We start from the raw sequence: 14067 nt of genomic DNA, 5'->3' as shown, positions 1-14067 counted from the left end.
ACAAAGGTTACATAGGGAAGTTGCTCAGTGTTGCACCCTTGACTGCCTGCATGGGCCTGCATACTGCTGTACCTCAGCCCCAGTAGACACTGGATGGGTCTTCCAGACCCTGCTATACCCTCATGCTGCTGTGGACTAGGTGTGGGGTTGACACTCCTGTCTGACAGTGTTCCTAGGTTCAATGTTCTCACCTGCCATTGCACTAGGGGGGCTGTACCAGAACAGATGCTTTGTGCTGCAATCATGGCTTTACATCACTATGTCTGGGACATGGAATGGAAATATTCCCAATACTGATAACCACTGGCACATTATGTGTAAAGTGCTGTGTCTTGTTTGGCAGCTGTTACTTTAACAGGTCCTACAGCAGCATGTGCTTCCTAAGGGGTATGAAGTTTGAAACTCCTGTTTCTGTTGCACTCCACTTCCTATGTGTGCTATTTCATCTGCATTACGTTTGCACACTTCAGGGTTACAATATCTATTCTGTAAATGTGGACTGTATTGACAGGGACATACTATATGTAAATGCGCATGTACAAAGACTCTGCTGCAGCTGCAGCTAGTATGGATTATATTCCCGGCTTTCTGGGACTGTTTACTGTTCGAGTTTGTCTGGACTTCAGCTGATCTACTGGTAAGTTGTTTCTTATTATACTTTTATTTATTTACCTGTATACTGTGTATATGTGGGGTGTTTGTGCTTGTATGCTTTACTTTGGAGTATTTCATTTGCCGTGTGTTTGAATTCCGCGCTTGTTTACTGTTTGGGTTTGCAGCGTAGCTGCTTTAGGGGTTATCGCTATTTATGTGTTTTCCTACCGACGTGGGTTCCAACGGCAGCTCTGTATTTCGGCCACACCGATCTACAGTCTAGCGGTGCCGCGGCCTTCTTGTTTCGGCACTGTAGCTCACGGGCAATCGTCTCGCGATCTACACGCCGGAACCCATATATATATATATATATATATATATATATATATATATATATATATATATAGAGAGAGAGACAGGGAGGGAGAGAGAGATATATATGTCGATATATGGGGATATACATATATATGTAGATATATAGATAGGTTAACAACATCTACATAACCATGGCGGCACATATAAATGGGAAACCTACCACATACCAGCTGCTTTACATACCGACGTGTGTAATCCCGAGGCTTGCGGTCCGAAAGAACACAGTACCAAAACACCAGATGCGTGAGGTTTAAAATCATGATGTTAAGAGACAGTTAGTCAGTGCTTCTGGTGTTGCGGTTCAGGTAGGTTGCTGTGTGTAAGTTTGTTTCTGAGGGTTGTAGTGTGTGTAAGTGTGTGTTCTGAGTGTGGTGTGTGTTCGTGGGGGACTGTAATGTGTGGGTGTGGATAAGCTTTGTGCGTGTGTTTGTGAGATCTAGGAGGTAGAATATTAAAGTAGGGGGGGTGTGGGGGGCACAGACACCTACATGGAGGGTGTAGGGGGGCTTGCCCACCTGCTCATACATAGTGTAGGATGGTTTGTTTGGATGTGGTGGGTAGCAGTGTGTCTGTGTGTGTTCCATGTTCGTGTTACTTTCACGAGTTACTGTCGCTGTCGGTAATGTGAGGTATGGGAGTCTGGGCCGGGTAGTGTGTGCGTCGGAACTGTGTGGTTTTGGGATTTCATTGGTATCCCATATACAGCGGTTGAAGTGTTCATTTATGTGTATAACATGGACCATAGCAATCACACATTCCGCCATGACCAACCTTTATGAACAAAGGATATGGAGAGTATATGCCTGTACACTATTACAAATATGTGCTATGGACATGAGCCAGTGATAGTGTTACCACCGTCCCACTTTGCGAGGGACAGTCCCTCTTTGGGCGGTTGTGTCCTGACCAAATATATTAAATGTGGCAAAAGTCCTGGGATTGTACAACATAATTATGCCCCATATGTAATGTAATAGTTGCATGCAATAGTTCTTTCTGTATCTAAAATACCTACATGTTACAAGAAACAGGATAAGCAACTAAACTGCTACAAGAATAAGCTTATATTTAGGCAAGAAAGGAAAGTTCTATCCCTTGTACTGACCATGGGTTTGTGTCAGCCTGTAAATTATGACGTGTGTCCCGAAAATGTCCCACTATAGCCATATGAAAAGGTGGCAACCCTAGCCAAAGAGGGTAAGTCACCAACACAACTACATTGACTGCAAATACCTATGACAGAAATACACAGCTTTCATGTAGCAACACTTTATTACATTCTGATGTATTTCTGAAAGGATTCAAGGGCTAAAATTACTTGCATGCTATACAGGAACCACATAACAGTGCCTTAATGAATCAGCCTGCAATTACCATAGTATTAGTCCACTAAAGGATAGGTGTTCAATAGGGAAGGAACCCTCACACACATATCAATTATGTATAAAAGCAGTTCCTACACACCTCCATCTGCTATGCACACCCACCATCACCCCCACACCCAAACAAATTACAATACAAACTGTAACAACATCACAAATCATTAACTCAGTGTACAACATATGCTGAAGCCTTAACATACCTTGTTAGAGACACACTAACATGGCCCTATGTGAAATAGTTGCTGTTATACAAAGGAACAGGTGCTGATGTTACAGGGTTTGTTTGCACTAATCCCGTTTCAGAGGGTTGTGTGTACACTGGGATGTGTTACCAATTACTGAGTAACAGCACAGTATGCTACACATGTACACCAAATCAAGGATGTCTGGTGAGCACACTGTAAACCACATAACAGTTCATGCATAGCCATACAGCCTTGAGCTGCCCAAACATCCTTGCCAGACCTAAACATCTGCAGAAGTATCAGGTACAAACAAACCCTGCATAAGTAGCAATGTTCTGAAATATAACAGCTGTACTCACATGTAGAACAAAATCGTCTAGCCATTACACACAATCCACAGGAGTCATGAAGCTAATATATCTCTGTCTGTCTCCATATAGCTGTTGAAATACATCACAAACAACACATCCAGGCCATCTTCCTCAAAAGTAAGACAAACGGACAACGCCCCAAAGGAGTACTCCGTTATACACCACTGTTGCCATGGTATCGGCTAATGGAGTAGCTGCTCAGCTGATGTGCATCTAATGAACTACTTTGGAACACCAATTGGTGGTCAGGATACCACATGATATTGACATTTAACTAGAAAAGGATGGCTTATCACACATTCAAACCATCCGTATATACCAGCAGAATGTTACAAAGAAGATTGAAACACAAACTGAAAAGGATTGAATCAGCAGTTAACGACACCTCGGGTTACTAATAAGGTATGTAGAACAGTCAGTATGTCTGTGTATTTAGTACCTGTTCTGTAGTATTTAAAGTGCACACAATCCATATAGTGGAAACAGTTATCTTGTAGTGATATATTGTTGAGCATAGTAACGCTTATAGTATTTGTTTGTACTGCTGTAGGTCACAAGGCAAACACCGCATACACCACTATATAAGGGCTTTGAACACAAATATTCCTCACCAGCCGCTGTCAGTGGCAGGGCTAGTCCAACAAGTATATGCTATAAAAGGGGATAATATATGTTGATATATTGTAACAGTAGTCATATGTATGGGTGTATTACTGAGAATAACATGTTGAAGGTTGGTCCACTGTTCAATTATGATTTGCATTGTGGGATATTGTGCCAATAACTGTGTAGTGTACAGTATTGTAGGCAGATATGTATTACAAGTTACATAGCATTACTTTTATGTTAGGCAAACATTAGTTATGTCTATTGGCATTTACAATACACAATAACAAGACACATATGACTTTTAGTCACCCGACAGTTTATCAGCATGATAGAAAAGTAAAATGGAAGAGCTAGAAAACTATCCATGCACATAAGACATGTAATAAGTGCAAAGGTAGGTACTAGGCTGTCTTACCAAGGGTATTTATAAGCCTAGCTAGAGTGTGTTGGCCTTCACCACCCCCATAGGTTAGTTCCATGTGCCTCTGAACGGCAGAGCCATTAGTTCCCTGTGCCTCTGTCTAGCAGAGCCACTGCAGTGATCCCCGGGGTACATGTCTGTCTCCCATCCACACGTCAAGGTTTCACTTGAAGAGTGCTGGTGAGGGGCCCTGCCTGATGTACATTGGATTAATTTTCCAGAGAATGGGGAGTGTCTGGGTCAGGAATCTATCTGTCCTGCACATCCTAGTCATCGTTGTGGTTAGGTGTATTTCCCTAGAGCATGTGGCTCTCAGGGGCCACTGTTTAGGTGGAACATATCCAGCAATACTGGGTTTGACATGGGCCTTGTATGTCAAGCAGAGATCACCTGTGAGTATGCGGTATGCAACCGAGTACAGCTGGAGTTTCTTAGGTTGTGCTGCATAGGTCCTCTATTTGAGGTCAGTAATCCTCTTGGTGTGGTACTGTTGTGGTCTTCCAAGCTATTGCAGTTGTCTTGTAAGGTATATCCCAAATGGGGTGCTGTATCCTTTAATGGGTCTAATAAGTCATGAATAGAGAGGCACAATGGCCTCCTTTGATCTGGATGCGAACCTATTAGAGATTACGGGGGCCATGTAGAAGGATATTCTAACCACCTTGTCATTATGGGTATCAAAGGAGAGATTGCTATCTACTGGGGTTCCCAGATCCCTTATTACCTTTTCTGTATGTAGAGGACTAGCACCTATGTGGTAGTCCGTGGGTAATTAGTTATATCAAAAGGGGATGACTATGCACTTTTTGGCATTCAGCTTGAGGCCATGATATTGACACCAGGTATCCGGCTCAGGGCGACCCTACCAGAGGGTGTCTGTAACAGCTGGGGAAACAATTATGTCCCCTAGTTTGCAGTCGTCTGCAAACCTTTTCAGCCAAAGCCCTCCTGTGCTTGCCTGTATGAAAAATAATTATATACCGAACAGGAGGGGTTCTAGAACTGAGCCTTGGGGGATGCCACTTGTAACTGGTATACAGTCAGACCTAGGGTATGCAACTCCCAGTGTGTGGGTTCTGTCTGTGAGCCACTTTGCAAACCATCACATGATGTAGGGGTTAATGTTCAGGCGGATGGGTATGTTGATAATACCAGAATGAGGAATGGTGTTGAAATCCTTTGAGAGATCTAGGTAGGCTGTATGGACCTCCTTACCCTCATCTAATGCCTTGGTAATTGTCTCTAAGAAGTCTACCAGGTTTAGGAGGCATGGTCTGCCCTTAACAAAGCCAAAGTGGGAGGGGTCAAAGGTTTGGAGGTACCCAATGTCTCTGTGACTGAGATCCATGATGTGCTCCATAGCCTTGCAGACCAAGTTAGTCAGGCCTATAGGGAAATAGGTCCCATGGTCCATTGTGGCGTCACTTTTGTGGAGTGGGATAACTGTTGCTGTGTGCCATTCAGGGGGCACTATGCCCAATGTGAGGCTATTATTGAACATGGTGCGTAGGTGGGGATCCAGTATGTTCTGAAGTTCGTGTAAAATGCAGCCTAAGATGTTGTCCATTCCCATGGATGCTGTGATATTGGCGTTATAGTGTGCAGCTTTGAGAGGGAGGGGGAAAGGTAGCACTGAATCTAACTGCCAAGATGTTGGCAATATCAGTTGGTTCTGTAATGTTCATGCCTTTGTGCTGTAACTCAGAGCAGATCTGGGTGTTGACATCGAGATATGTGACATAGCCATAGAATGCTTTGTGGTTGTTGTTGGAATTAGTGGCAGTTTTGTTTTTGTAGCTAGCTTTGAAGGATCTTATAAGGGATCTCACCTTCTTACTGAGGCTGACCAGGGAGCTCCTCCACATATGGGATTGTACTCTCGTTTGCAACAGTGTCTTCCAACTGTAGTACAGTTTGTTTATGGCAGGGGACCACCAGATTGGTTTGCTTAATTAGGAGTATAGCATCTTGGTTCTGTTTGGGATAGCACAATCCATGCACTCGTGTAAGTGCTTATAGAGTGCATTTGTGTAGGATTCAGCAGTTGTAACAGTATTGTCCATCTGCATGGGTGTCATGACGTTCACCACGTCTGTCTTAAAAAGCATGAAGTTGGCTTTGTAGACATATTATACTGTGGTTCCCTTAATGGGGGTGGGGGCGGGATGTGGATATCAACGGTGTTCAGCTCATGGTCGGATCAGACCAACGAGGAATTGACTTCAGGTGTGAAGAACTGGTCAGTCATGTTGGTAATGCCTAGGTCTAGGATATTGTTGCCCCTGGTGGGTGTGTGGATATGTTGATCCAGGGCATTGGTGTTTATGAATTCCAGAAAGCATTGAACTAATGAGTTGGTACATGAGTAGTTTTCTCAGTTAGTGGTGGGGTAGGTTCTGTGAAACTATGTGATGAGTGTGGTGTGGTGTGAATGTTTACCTTCTCCACATGACTGTCAGGGTCAGGCTTGGTTGGAGAGAGCTTTACATCCAGTTTGGCTAGATAAGTGCATCTCTCACAGGTTGTAGTGTTGAGTGGTAGGCGGAGAGGCTTGTCTGTATACATGAGGCAATGTGTATATTGCCTCAAGATGTCCATATTCATCAGATAGACAGGAGAGAACACTGGCAGCTGTCTCTTGGACATGCCTGAGTATAGAACTACTTTCCCCTAGATAAGTGAGGAAAGTGAGTACAAGAGCTATTTTACTCTAAGCAAGTGAGAAAAGTATGTACAAAACCTGTTTACCTCTAGGTAATGAGGAAGATTGAGGGCTATAGTAATTAGTAGCTTACATAGTGCTTACAAGTTCTGAACAAGTGCTGAACATGATTAAGCAGTCCAGATAGGGTCTTGGATAACATAAACACACTGCCCCCCCAACAGGTACACAATCATATATCCATGTACACCACAGGGCCCCTGTACCCACAACTATCAGGTACAAGCTGCACTCTGGCTGCATGGGACCTGTCCACATCACAGGTTGTATCATACACATATGGCAAACAAGATGCTCTCCACGTACACATCATGTAAAACATAGTTCCATGTCAGGCTGTGTACCCACTGAATGGTGCACACCAACAGGTATCACAACCCACAAAGGGGGAGACACCACTGATAATGGGAAGTACTGCACTACTACCCTGCTGAGTCTGGTCTGGAAGACCATGAACCTTGATCAAATAATTGATATCAGCAGTACAGATGTAGATGACAGTAAGGTTGATTTCACACTGCATATCATAACCTTGCCAGGTCATAGGACATCATCACCCATACTGTGTACCACCTGCATGCGGTATACTAGATGTACATTCCTATGTCACAGAAGTGTTTTGCAATGGGACTGCTGACAGAACCAACACTACAGAAGGTGTCTGAATAATACATGCTCATCACACCAGTGGCAGCTACAGTAAGTCAGGGTTAATGAATTGTATTCCCCCTCATTGTAGTCCATACCTCACAGACAAACAGAATGCATCTGCCTATTGAAGTATGCAAATGACTATGACCTAGGAGCAATAGCTGATTCAGGAGTGTTGTGGACACCATACAGAAGGGGCTTTGTGGGTGAGGTGTGTGTGACATATGGCCACACTCTGACAGCTACATATTGCATTGTCACCCCTATGTTAATAACCCTGTACCCACGAACTACCACCTAGGCAGCGGTCAACATAATGGACACTTGTGTGTAAGGGATGCAGCTGGGCAGTTGTCTTTCCTGTGATAGCTACGTCACCACACCTGTCAGGTAGTCGTATGTGGCAACCCTAATAATGACAGGGTGCCATCCATGCATTTAGAGATCATTGTCTAGCCATGCACAACACTCAAGTGACCCATATCAGATCACATATTTCCTTTAAGGGGTATTGGCCATGTGCAGATGGCCTACACCAGCCTTCCTATTCCCCATCTCCACTAGGTAGCATGATGTATATCCTGAATAAATCCTTGTCCAACCCAGTGATGTTGGACATGCTACACGTACACATCCTGATCTTAAACACATTCTTCATGGACATCCACCTTCCACATGCTGGAAGATCCTTGTCCCATACACTTTACATAGTCCTCCCATACTAAGCATTCCTGTCCGTCAAAGCTACACATCGCTCCCCTCTCAGACATGGTGTGATGACCGCATGGTAAATGTATCATTAACCCTGTGGATCAGTAATGTGGCACTGCTCCACCTGGCCCCTAAGACCCGCCTGTCGGCTACTGCCAGGTAACCTTTCATCCTAGATTCATACATGGCTCATGGCATATAGCCTACTAGTTGACTTTGACTGTACATGCTATAGTTGATATCCATCCCTGCAAATACCATCTGGCTAGCCAGTGTCCCATGTGTATCACATGTGCAACACAGGTGATACATGGCAGGATGTTGAATTGCTGTACAGTGTCGTGTAGATGTATATGGTAGAACACATACATGTAAAATCTTAAGTGAGCAAGTCTGCAGGGTCACAGGTCATGTCTCTTAAGGCAGTATAAGTCTTTATATGTGATATATACACGGCATCAAGATCGACTGCATTAATGTGGACACATCCATAATGTGCTGATAGGTAGGAACACCAGTACAGGCAAACAGACATACCCACATCAAGACAGCATCCACATGGAGTATGAGCAATGTAATCAGGTGGCACACACACATATATGGTTATAATATCTACTCACCATTGAGTGCCACATGTGTGTGACACAAACACATCAGTGTCATGTAGGTTTGCAAATACAACTATTTAAATGTAATAAATGCGATACGCATGTATGTTCAGCTGTAGCTCTGTATGTCTCTGTGAGTTACTGTGACCTGTCTCCATCATTATGTCTTCCATGTATGCCGCGTGCAGGGCTACGCCCTTTTACCCACTTGAAGTATGAGGCCCTCATCCCATACCTACTTGACAATCATGATATCCTGTTCAACCATGTGCCACAGGATGCACAGCAGTGGGATGCCCTGTGGATGGAACTTCGCAGGAGGGATAATGATGTGGGTGGCCACAACTGCACATACCAGCAGGTGTGAAGACACTGTACAGACCTCATTAGATGGGTGAAACAGTGTGCAAATGCAATCACTAGGGAACAAGGTGCAACAGGTGGTGGACCACCAACCCAGCCCCCACTCACATGTACTGAGGAGCTACTGGTTAACCTGGGGGTATCTGCAGAACCACATCCACAAGCCTTAGCCAATATTGTGGAGGTGGGTGTCTCAACCACTGAGCCTGGAGTTGCCTGGTAAGTCAGTACTGCACCTATAACAACTATATTCCATACAGTTGCATGTGTCACTGTACAATATGTAATGTAACATCATATGCAAGGCATGTATATACACATGCTGCATACTATAGTATGCTACTCTGTGTATGCACACATGTAAATACACCATAGTATAGTCTATAGTTCTGGTGTATGTGTTAACATGCACATTGCACCCTATAGCCATCATACAGGTGTGGACAATGCTTATACTGCTGTGTTACTCCTTTTTAGGTACCTCTGGCATTCCGCTGCAACAGCAGCCCATTGCAGGTGAGACTGTTATTATTTATCAGGAATTGTAATGCACAGATCTTTCTGCCATGTGGCCATTTACAACATGTACACATAATGTCTGGTCCTGTCACAATATACAGGTCGGACCTGCAATGCATCACAATGCCTACCTATGAGTAACACTTGCAAATTATATGAATCATCTCACTGACATGAATCCTCACAAACTGTCATTGCCAGATGTGTGGACAGCTGTGCATACAATGGTGGAGGTGCTGTTCACTGTAGGGACATGTACTACAGATCAGAACTACACATGTGGGGAATACAAACAGTACTACACAGTGGGCTGGAGTATGGCCAGCCTACAGGATTCACTGGTGTGGATCATAGCCCTGCTATGAATGTCACACAATGTGATGTGCTATCTTTCCATGTCCATGACATCTAGTGGCTTGGCTGCACTACTGCCTACCTAACCTGAAAACATATCCCACATACCACCCTTTGTCTGCATAACCCTGTCGTCAGTGGAGCATATGACATCTATGGATGTATGCCATATGGGACAACACAGACGTGAAATAGATGCCCGTCACAATAATTTGGCCAACACATGTACACACATGGCCATGGAGGATGGCCAGAGACATGGAGCAACACACACACACTGTAGACGTGATGTGCTTGTGTGTACACCCTGTCGTACAATGGCTACACATGGTCCAAATATGGCCTTTCTGTAATGGTTATATTGTAGATGTGGAACACTAGACATCGTACAGGCCTGTGCACATCTTGTGTAGGCGTAACATCAATCCACCACATAAGATGTGTTGAACATCTTGGGGGTGTCACAACATGAAAGCAGCCACCTGTACAGTATCCACATCAGCCCACAGATACAGTACATTCCCCTTGCTGGTGTCGGACATCAATGTCATACTTGCTCCTCGTGTGTGAGTGTGTGTGTGTGTGTGTGTGTGTGTGTGTGTGTGTGTGTGTGTGTGTGTGTGTGTGTGTGGTACACAGATGTCATGTGGGACATGGTGTACCAACGTGTTCACCATGTCTGGCCATAGTTGCCAGGCAGTAGCAATATGGTTGCAGATGTGCAAGGGTGTCATCCGTATACCCTTCAGTGACCTGTGTCACAACTTCCACATCATGGTTGATTGTGTATACACCTCAGTGACATGGGTCACATTTCACAGTATATATGTATTCTATCTGAACACAGTCATGGCTATGAACTGTGTCTGTAACTCACACTGTATAGCAATAGAGATGCCTCATGATTCCCTGCAATGGCCATGCACATCAGCTAAATGTGCAGTATATCTGTAGGGCGGACAGACAACACTGCATTGGGACACCATTACCTCACTGTATATTTGACAGGACACCATTATGTTAAACATGTATGCATGTCATTGCACACGTCAGCAGATCACATGTCATACTACATGTGATTGTCAAGGTCATATGCTACACATCAGACAGGTGTACTGTTAACCTCTGCTGGTCTACATCGTGTAACACAGGGATGTATGCTAACTACTACTATGATTGTGTAATTTGCATGCCGTCTGCTATGACACATGCATGCTGTTGTGTGCAACCCAGGGATGTATGATAACTACCACTATTATTGTCTGCGCTGCATGCCATCTGCCGTATCACATGCATGTTGCATGCCATCTGTCATATCACATGCGTGTGTGTGTGTGTCTATTGTAGATATTGTAATGTACAGTTCTTGTCTGCCCTCACAGGTGATGTAGGTGTGTTGTCCTCCTAAGGTACATCTGATCCCAGTGTCCCCACAGACTCTAGCAGTGATGATGAAAGTATGATTGAGGCACAGGCAGAGTTGTCAGGGGCTGAAACTGTGCCATTGGTTGCCATTCCAGCTATATCCCCTCATCCCTGTACACAGATCCCTTGCCTGCACATACCCCATCACCAGTGGCCATAGAGGAAGGACAGTTGTCATGTGGTAGCTTGGAACAGGAAAGTGAGGGGGCTATGGAAGGTGTACCTGCACACCATGGTGTCAGCCAACTGACTGGTGGTGCCCCACACAGTCACATGGCCAGTGCTGCTCATAGGAGGACCTCTGGCCAACACACTCCTGCAAGACAGAGCGCAGCAGCTGGTGTCACCAAACGCATGTTTCAGGCTGTAATGGAGGCACAGGCATGTGCTGAATGAAACAACAGAGAAGATCAGAGGCTTCACAGGGCTGTTGTCTGTTCTTTAAACAACATCCAGGCAATGGTAAATGCTCAACAGCAGATAGCTGAAGCTTTGAATAGATGGTTGGGTGACATGGTTGGAGTCCTTGACCCGTGGCATGACAATCCGCGAGTGTGAGCTGTCTGTGTTGGAACATCTGGTAGGAGTGAGGCATCGGGCACGTGGACGTAGGCCTGCTACATTACCTGTTTCAGGTCTACGTGTACGAGCTACCTCACATGTCCGCTCCCATAGTGGCGGTAGCAGAAGCAGTGCATCTGGTGCTGTGCTGTCCACACCATGACACAGCTGGCAATGTGCACATGGCCCAGGACAGTCCCAACAGGGACACAGTTCCAGTGGACAAGTAACATCAGACAGTACCCAATCTGCAGCTCTGCCTGGTAGTGCCCATGTAACCCCTGGCAGGCACAGGTCACATGTCCATGGCTGGACACCGTGAACTGTAAAACCTCACCTGTACAGTCTGCAGCTATCAATAATACCCCTGTGTAGGCCAGACACATGGCAGAACTGTGTGCATACATACACGCACACACTGGAAACATATGTAGGGCACCGCAACACACACATGCATAACATCTACACACGCCCAATTAGATTAAAGGCCCTAACCCACACACATGATGTCATCCAATGGTGCAGCCTAGGCCTCTGGCAAAAATTATTACCCTGTGCATATGATGATGCCTGTGCCACATCCCTGACATCCACACCATCGATGCAGGGACATGCTCATATGGTCTGATGTACAGGGTGAACAGACTAGGAAGATAAGTGTAGTTTACAGTTGTTGAGTACTGTTGACAGGCAGCAGACATACCATGTACTACAGGTGTACAATGCATTTCGTACTGTTAACAGTATGTGTCTTGTGTAACAACAGTAACTGCATGTTGGTCATGATGTTCTGCTGTCCTCCTTCAGGTCTAATTGCATTGTTGGATGTCAGTGTTTGCAGTTAGTGCCACATATGTCAATGTGGACTACTTACAGGTATGTATGAATATATCAGCATGCACCATGTAGCTGCCACATACCAGTGAGAATGTCCCACATTCCAAACACATCTACTGATCCAAGAGCATGATAGCTGTGTATTAAGCTACTATGGCTACAGACGTGACATCCATAAAGGGTGACATCACAGGTGCAGTTACATGGAGTGGGGAGGTAAGAGAGTGATCTAGCTGATTACAAGGGTAGAGCCCAGTGGGAAGTGTGATGCCTCATTGGGAATCAGTAATACACATTACCATGACAGGATGCCAAAACACAACTGCACCCACACAATCAGGTATTGACACACATGTATTCAGTGACACAGTAACATACCACACACTCACGGATTCACCGACACAGTAACACACACACTCACACACAGTTGCTACTAGTGAGGTGAGGACCCCTGCCTATGTGCAAATCATCATTACAGTACTGTGCACCTACATGATGCGCCACAGAGAATACACATGTACAGGTAGTCAGTACGGCCTAAGATCGGTGACATCAACATGGATAGTTGAATGCATCACCTGGATGGTGGGAGGGGTCTTATCAGTTCAGTATGATAACCTACATCCTCACCCCAGGGACCAGACAGCCCTACATACACACACACACATACACACACTGTGGCATTCAATATTGAATACACCTATGTCACACACATACAGATACCTCACATGTGTTTGATACACACCCCTGCCTATGTCCTGCTTTCTACATTGCAGTCTGTACATATGTGTACACTAGTGTACAGGAGAGTGAGTAACAATTGAGATGTATTCCCCACCATGCGTTACATATATGGACACACACGCAACCACACATGCCAGTACTGTGAATCACAGACCTGTCTAGCTCATGATATGTATGACAGACGTACAGCAGTATTGCATGCATTACAAACTGTACTGACGCTTCCTGTGGCAACAGTGCTGATATATGCACATGGGACATCTTAACTGCTAACAGGTGTCAAGTGATTTACCTTCGCTGTCACCCTGAACACTGTCTAAGTTGTGTGTTCTGTCCTTCAATTAATGAAACCATTGCTTCCCGGTTACACAGGTTATTGTAGGACCACTTGTGACACACCTGTGAGCTGTCCACAGCAAACATCCATCTGCAAAGATTCCCCACCACTTAGTTATTTCCACACATCTGTCCATACCTGAGGTACATCTTTCTGTACATTCCACATATCACCATATACAATTGGCAATGTTGAGGCTGCATTGCAACTGCTTGATGTACTAGGATACACGTCACCTGCATACATCGGCAACTACACACGCATGTTATCTGAACGCACAACACTACATGTACATGTG

The sequence above is a fragment of the Protopterus annectens genome, chromosome 7.part1, assembly GCF_019279795.1.
Source record: "Protopterus annectens isolate FY-2018-M chromosome 7.part1, PAN1.0, whole genome shotgun sequence".
NCBI classification, from domain to species: domain Eukaryota; kingdom Metazoa; phylum Chordata; order Ceratodontiformes; family Protopteridae; genus Protopterus; species Protopterus annectens.
The sequence above is the reverse complement of the archived record's forward strand: the minus strand, read 5'-3'. Positions refer to the sequence as shown.